Genomic DNA, 8,492 nt, shown 5'->3' on the forward strand with positions numbered 1-8,492 from the left:
CATGAACCAATCGAGTCAAGATGTACAAAGGTAGTAGAGCACACTGGAACAATAAACAACGGCAATGCTTTGGGGAGTGATGAAGTGGAGCATATATAGGATATTTCTGGTGCTAATTCAAGTGCTAGCACCAAAGACAAAAGGAGCAATACATAGGGAAAACAAACTAATACTATTGAGGACAGTGCTACGGTAAACCCTAGTTCTAAAAAAACTAGGGTTGAAGTTATTTAAGGAACATGAAAGCAACATGCAATGCAACTGATTGTAGTTCATAAATGAGAGATAAAATCACAGTTGGATCAGCTGTTGATGAATCTAGGAAGAAGAACTCCAATGGAACAGTAAACCCTAGTGGAACTTTTCAGATTTTTGCAACTTCTAGAGGTGATCCGGTATAGGTTTCAGGTGGTTATAAGATTGGTAATGATAATGTTGAGGTCTTAGGGGATACAATGAGGCCAGACCAATCAACTGAAGCTAGAACCTCTAATATCAATGGAACAGTAATTCCTACAACTGTTGCTACAATGAACCTTGGGAATACCACCCAGAATTTTGCTTCAGTTACAGATCAAGTTATGGAGGGTGAAGGTTTTTGGCCTAATAATAATGCTCTTATAATGGTCTTACATGATGCAATGAGGTCCCAGAACCAAACAGTCGGCGAACCCTAGCTTAGGGATAGTGTATGATTTACAGTTTAAGGTGATGTAGGAGGTACTAGGCGGCAAGGAACAGAATGCAATAGTGTCGAATGAGGTGAACAGGTTATCACATGATCAAATGGAACAAGCCATTGTTCCTAAGGCTTCAGGTGCAATTGAGGCAATCCCAATGACATGTACTTTAGGAACTAGCAAAACATGCAACTTCAAGTTAATGTGCTATTGAAATCACCAAACCAAATTCTGTATGATATTATCACACACAATATGAGTCTTGAGGAAATTGAAAACATAGTAGTAGAACAAAGTCAACTTGAGAAGGAAGGAAATGATGAATCAATTGCAAGAAACTTCAAGGCAGTGGCAAGAGAGGAAGACCTATCACCTAGAGCTACTGGTACAAGTGCTAAAAAGGGAAGAAGAAAGGTCAGACAAAAGATGCACCTCAACCTACAAGAATCTTGCCCAAGAGGGCAGTATCACAATCTAAATGATTATCAAAGCTTTGATTTGGAACATAAGGTCTGTGAAAACTCAATAGGCCTTTCAGAGGGTGATCAATGTGAAAAGGGAACATGGATTCTTTGTGATTGCTTTGATGGAACTATTTCAGAATTCAAGACATATTCAGAGGTATAGGAGAAGACTAAACATGGAAGCTGCATTATCAAATGTTAATAGTAAGATTTGATTATTTATTGATATTCTGGTGTAAATGGAATGGGAACTTGTGATGGATATTGAGCAAAGGTGACAATTAAAATATTTTATCAAGACATTGGACACCATGTGATGATGATTTTTGTGTATGCAAAGTGTTCTGCACTTGAGAGATTAGAGTTGTGGGATACTTTGTATTACCTTGCAAGTGATATGGGTGATATGGAGATGTCTTGGGTGGTAGGTGGAGACTTTAATATAATACTTCATGAAGATGAGAAGATTTATGGCTTGCTAGTACATCATCTAGAATATGAGGACTTTCTCTTTTGTGTCACCTCTAGTGGATTGTTTGATCTAGGGTTCAAGGGGAGTCCTTTTACTTGGCAGAATGGTAGACCTAATACTGAGTGCATTTTCAAAACATTGGACATGATATTTGTGAACTTGCCATTTCGAAATTTGTTCCCTACAATTGAAGTGGAACACTTGATAAGAACATGCTCTAATCATGCACCTTTGTTCTTAGGCTGTGGACAACATGCCTCAAATTATGTCAAACCATTCTGGTTTTTTGAACTTCTAGACCAAGCATGAATCATTCAAAGTGGTGGTGAGGCAGAATTGGCATGCTGACTTTATAGGTGATCCTTTTCTCATGTTCAAACACAAGTTGAAGAAGGTTAAAAGTGCACTCCAAATGGAACAAAGACACATATGGAAACATTTTCAAGCAATTAGTAATACTAGAATATATTGTAAATGTGAAGGAGCTATTGTTTGAGGAGGAACCTTTTATTAACAAACATGATTGTTCTCCAAAAGGCTCAAGCAGAATTGAAAAAGTATTTGAGTATTGAGGAACAATATTGGAAGCAAAAGACATGAATGATATGGTTTGTTGAGGGTGATAAAAATACTAGTTTCTTTCACAACAATATCAATAACAAGAGGAAGAAGCTTCAATTGAAGAGGATCCAGAATGAAGATAGGGATTGAGTTGAAGAACATGATCAAATAGCTAATGCTGCAGTGGATTCCTATCAGAGACTGTTCTCTAAAGAGGTTGATCCTACTGATTTCTCTTTGTTAAACAATGTACCTTCTATGGTCACTATGGAGCAGAATCTGGAGATTTGTAGGTATCCAACACTTGAGGAGGTTAAAAGAGTTGTGTTTGAACTTAGTGGTGATAATGCTAGTGGTCCTGATGGATTCATTGGGGCTTTCTATCAAGAGTGTTAGGAGATCATTTGCTATGACATACATATCATGGCAATACATTTTTATGATGGTGCATTTTTGCCTAACTCTATCACATACAAACATTTGGTTTTACTGCCAAAGAAGCCAAAGGTGCAGACATTTCAGACTTGAGACCTATAAGTTTGAGTAACTTCATCAACAATGTGATTTTTAGAGTGCTTCATGATAGACTTGAGAAGCTATCGCCTTCACTGATTTCACCTAATCAGACTGGATTTGTGAAATGAATGGGCATCTTTGAGAACATACTTCTCACACAAGATATTATCACTGATATATGACTAAAGGATAAGCCTATTAATGTGATGATTAAATTAGAAATGCCCGAGGCATATGATAGGGTTTCATAGAAATATTTGTTACATGTGCTAGGGAAGATGACATTTGTTGAGCATCATATTAACATGGTGTGGAACCTTCTATCAAATAATTGGTATTCAGTCTTGGTGAATGGGAAATCTTCAAGTTTTTTCAAATTTACATGGGGTGTTAAGCAAGGAGATCCACTCTCTCATGCCTTGTTCATAATATCTGCAGAGGTGTTATCAAGGTCCTTAAACAAATTGTTTGAAGATAAGTTTTTTGTTGGATTTAGGATGCCTAAGTGGATTGATCCTTTAAATCATCAAGCATATGCAGATGATACCATCATCTTTGCCTCAGCTCATCCAGAATCTTTGAAGAAGGTGATGACAATCTTGGATAGTTATGGGAAGATCTCAATCCAGTTTCTCAACAAGTCCAAGAGTTCATACTATATGCATGCTAATGTAGCTAATGCTTTATTTCAAGCAGTAAGTGATGCTACATGATTCTCTTAAGGTGAATTACCACTCATTTTAATTAAGGATGAAATGTGTTATTTCAAAGTAGCTAAGGGAAGTTTGGTCGGAGACCTGATCTTTGGTTATATAGCCGTGTGATTTACTTACTTTGGATGCCCTACATTCTACAATAGAAGAAGGAAGAATTATTATGAAGATCTTATCAAAAAATTAAAGGCAAAACTGCATCTGTGGAAAGGCAAATTGTTATCATATGGATGTAAGGCTACACTCATTACTAGTGTGCTACAAAGCATGAGAGTACACTTGTTGTCAGTTCTTGATCCACCTAACAATATTTTAGAACATCTACATAAGATCTTTGCAAGGTTCTTTTGGAGCACAAAGGAAGAAGGCAGGAGTAGACATTAATCTTTATGGCACAACTTGTGTCTTCCCAAAGAAGAAGGTGGATTAGGGTTCAGGTCTTTGGTGGATGTATCTAAGGCACTATTTGCTAAGGTATGGTGGAAATTTAGGACCACAAAATCATTTTGATCCAATTTTATGTGGAAAAAGTACTGCAAGAAAGAGATACCAATAGTGGTACAGTTTAGAGGAGGGTCACATGTTTGGATATAAATATTGAATGCAAGGCAGGAAGTGGAGCATGAAATATGGTGGGAGATGCAAAGGGGTTCTACCAATGTGTGACATAAAATTTGGACCAAACTTGGGTCATTGTATTATGTAGTACCTCTATATTTTCCTATTAATAAAGACATCCAAGAGGTGGCAAATTTGATACAAGGTGAAGGGTGGAATGAGCAAATATTTCATGAGGAGATAACTGATCATATTAGGCACAATGTACACTTTGATGACAGTGATGATTATTGGGATAAGCTATGGTGGATGCCAACTAGCTCAGGTAAGTTTTCTATGAGTAGTGCTTGGCAAATATTAAGACATATGGCAAACCCTAATTCAAAATTCAAAAACATGTCGATTAAAGGTTTGCCATTCAAGATATCTTTCTTTCTATGGAAATTATGGAGATTTAAGTTGCCTACTGATGATTGGTGGAGAAGGATTGGCTACTTGCATGTATCAAGATGTTGGTGTTGTCAACAACCACAAGAGGAGTTCTTTTTTGTCACGACCCAAACCGGAGGGCCGCGAAGGGCACTCGGTGCCTTACTCAACCAAGTACCACCGTAACATATCTTTCTTATCATACTATCATGAGTAAATGAGCCAGAAAACCCGTCATGAGATAACAAGAATAAAATATAAGGGAATACTCAACATATGAAGATCCAACATGATATACAAACTTATATATGTGACATACGGGCCTATAAGGCCGACATGACCATTTGTATACGGGCCTATAAGGCCGACATGACCATTTGTAAACTCAAAACATAGGCCGACAAGGCCATACAAGTATCCATACACCTGACATCTGTCTACAAGCCTCTAAGAGTACATAAAATCATAAAGGTCGGGACAGGGCCCCGCCATACCAATCAATACATATCCAAAGCATACTGACCAAATAGGCAACTCCGGAGCAAGTGGAGTGCACCAACACCTTCACTGAGCTGATAGCCTACTAGGAGGACTGTCAACCTATCAATCGGGACCTGAGGGCATGAAACGTAACGTCCCCAAGTAAAAGGGATGTCAGTACGAATAAAGTACCGAGTATGTAAGGCAGGAAAGCATAAACAAGAATAGTAATGTAAAGAGAGAGAAAGAGGAGATACAACTTGTAACATCTGAGTGCCTCTGGGGGCTACTGATATGAAATGCATAATACATATATATACATAAACTTTTTAAAACATTCGCCTCTATGGGCATCATCATCATATCGTACCCGGCCTCAAAGAGGACTCGGTAAAAGTGTACCCGACCATCATAAGGCTCGGTAGAATCGTACCCGGCCACGTAGAGCTCAATAAACCCAACTGATCAGTGGTTGCACAATAGGTGTCGTACCCGGCCGTCTATAGCGCGACTCGGTAGAGTAAAATAGATACATATATATAATGCATGCTCAACTCATGGATCACATTCTAAACCTTTTGGAGTGACTTAAGAACATTATGGACATCCCTACCATCAATATGAACCTTAGTAGGATTTAAGTATCATACACACTTGTTTAGAATAATTTTATAAGGAAAGAACAACATGGACAACCTTAGTTGCTAGGAGTAGAGTCATTGTGAAATAGCGTATCGTTTATGTTCATTTCATTTTAGATCACGCCAAAAGAAAGAAGAAAGTGCCTTAACATACCTTAAACCCATTGATTCCTTAATCCCTTCCAAGCAACTCTTCAAACAAGTCACTCAATCTATCTTAGTATAAGGAGATTCAAAATGAGTGCTGAGCAAAGGCTAAGTCTATAACTTAAGCTAGTAGCTCGTTTACGTAAATTTGGGCAGCATCTCCCTTGTAACAAGGGCCTCCTCCAATACCATATACCAACAACAATGACCAGAGCAATCCATCAATACATAATTATCAATATCAAGACACCATATAACAACAACAAGTCACAACTACATTACGACGAGCGGCAAGCTCCGATTGGAATTCGTATACCCCTTATCAATCCTTATAGTCTTCTTACTTCAACATAAAAGTATCATTAACATGATAATGAAGTCATTAATCAATGATTCCAGCCTTATACCATATATTTATAACAACGAAAATAATCCACAACTTCAACTATCCCCAACTAGCAACTTTATTCACTAGTTCATGTCTAGCCCATCCATTTAACTTAATCAATATCAAGATAACCTTAGGCACAAGCAAGAACACAATATACATACCTCCTACAGTAACTTCAAGTCAAAATCCAAGTTATATTCATTTTACAACAACCCTTAATAGCAATACAACACCATAGAAGTGACTTAAGCTAATCCAAGTATTATCTTGTAGTTTATCATCCTAACAACTTAACCAACATACAAGCAAGATTAAGCACAATTAGTAGGCTGTTATACTCACCTTATACAGCAGCAAAAACTTGGAATTTCATCCAAATACAGCCCACAACAATCCTCAATGACAACACAACCTCGAAGAGGTGTTGTTCTTCACTAGAACTAAGTTTTGATGTTGAAATATGGTGTAATCACTTTGGAGTCACTTCAAACCATTGTGGTATATGTTTAGGAGGGTTAGGAGAAGTTTGGAGACAAATTTCAGTTTAAAAATGAGCAAAAATAGGCGTCCAAATAGTTTATAAATTGAAGTAGGTCAACCACCGCCTAAGTGGGTCCCATTGGGAGCTGCTTGCACAGTCTCGCGAAAACACGAATATCTCTCTACTCCGATATCATATTGACAAACGGTTTAATGAGTTAGAGACTAGACTCGTAGATATTCAATTTTGTAGGTATAACACCCCATGATTCCAAGTATATTTGGAGAAATACTCAGATACATTTGACCTAAATTTCAGCAAATTTATGAATGTAACTTGTGATGACCTTTGCCAACTCTTGTTCCACAACTTGGTTGCCTTCAAAATGTAGAAAATAAATATCATACGACTAAAATAACTCATAGAATAACCTACTTATCATGTTAAGAACCCTAGTATCACCCCAAAGTACATGTTATAACATTCCAAACTTGTCGACTTTCGACGAAACTTATTTTCTTCAATTGGTTTAGCTTCTAAGATTTCCAACCCTCTTGGTACTCGTTATTCATGATCTTAAATATTTGTAATCTCCAAGGTAATATGATTAACTTACTTATTTTCTTCCAAATATAATCTCATTTCCAAGCTTACATCAATGACTTACGACGTACTCTCACGTATGAAAACTTGGGGTGTAACATCATTCCCCTTTTGGAACATTCGTCCTCGAATGTTGACTGATGTGCTTATCAGTTTAATAAACTATGTCTCTTACGAATACTTTAATGCTCATATTTCCATCTAAGCAACTGTTTTGTGAATAAATCCAAACGCTTGGGCATTCCCCCCTTTTAGGCCTCTTTGTCACGCCATGACATGTGGTCGGAATTCTTCCAACATCGTAACATTTGCTACCTTATGTCATGTAGTATGTACGACTGTGTCCTTGTATGAGCGCCTAGCGACTCGTCTTCTCTTTTTCCTCCATCTTTTAGCCAATCTCTAAGCCTCACTTTATGAACATATACATAATTATGACAAGCTGTCCCTCTAGGCATCTATAGGTGTACTGATGTCTTTCGCTTGGTACTTTATTGAACTTAAGACTATTTCTATCTCTTGTTTCATAGCCTTGTATATCTATTTTTATGGATTTACTACATCTAGGTAGGTTATACTATACCATAAAACTTACTTCGGTTTATTATTACCGAGGTTTGCTACCCAACTCCAGGTTACTCTCTCGTTGCTTATCCTATATGTATAAATCTAAGTCCTTTAGTGCTTCCTCATTATTATTCATCTTAAGAATAACAAACAAATCTCATCTCGTACTTTGGAACTTGTACCCATCTATTGTTTATTTATCTTAATGTTGATCTATAATCTATCATTGATAACTTGCAACCTCTTACGTAATACACTGTCACTAGGGCTCACATCTTATTGGGGAACATTTGAAGTGATTTTCCTGATCCACCTAGGGATAATACTATACTTCAATAACCGTATTTCATTGCATTCTAATGTGATTCATCTTATGGGGGTATTCTAATCCCTTGCAATTAATGAAATCCCTTTCTCGTTAAATCGTTACTCAATCAAAGGCCTAAGCATCATCCTCTTATCACACAATTATAACCTTATTCTACTGCCAGGGCAACATTCCATCTCTTCTAAATGCACCTAGTCTCAGACTCCTCATTGTTCATTCAGGCTGTACCGAGCTTTTTATTACATATGGAAATCATCAGCTCCCTTGTTTTGATGGGTTTAATCCCGAGGACATACATATTCTCGTCACCTTCTCACTCACCTTTTCATATCCTTACTCCTATCTACCTAAAACCTTGTTGCTCTACAATACTTTACCTTAGGACCTACACCGATCTATTTATACTATCGCAATCTTCCTTTAACTTGCTAGCACCATAGATTTCTTTTCGTTCCTTCTCA

Source organism: Nicotiana tabacum, chromosome 18 (assembly GCF_000715075.1).
Source record: "Nicotiana tabacum cultivar K326 chromosome 18, ASM71507v2, whole genome shotgun sequence".
Classification (NCBI taxonomy): domain Eukaryota; kingdom Viridiplantae; phylum Streptophyta; class Magnoliopsida; order Solanales; family Solanaceae; genus Nicotiana; species Nicotiana tabacum.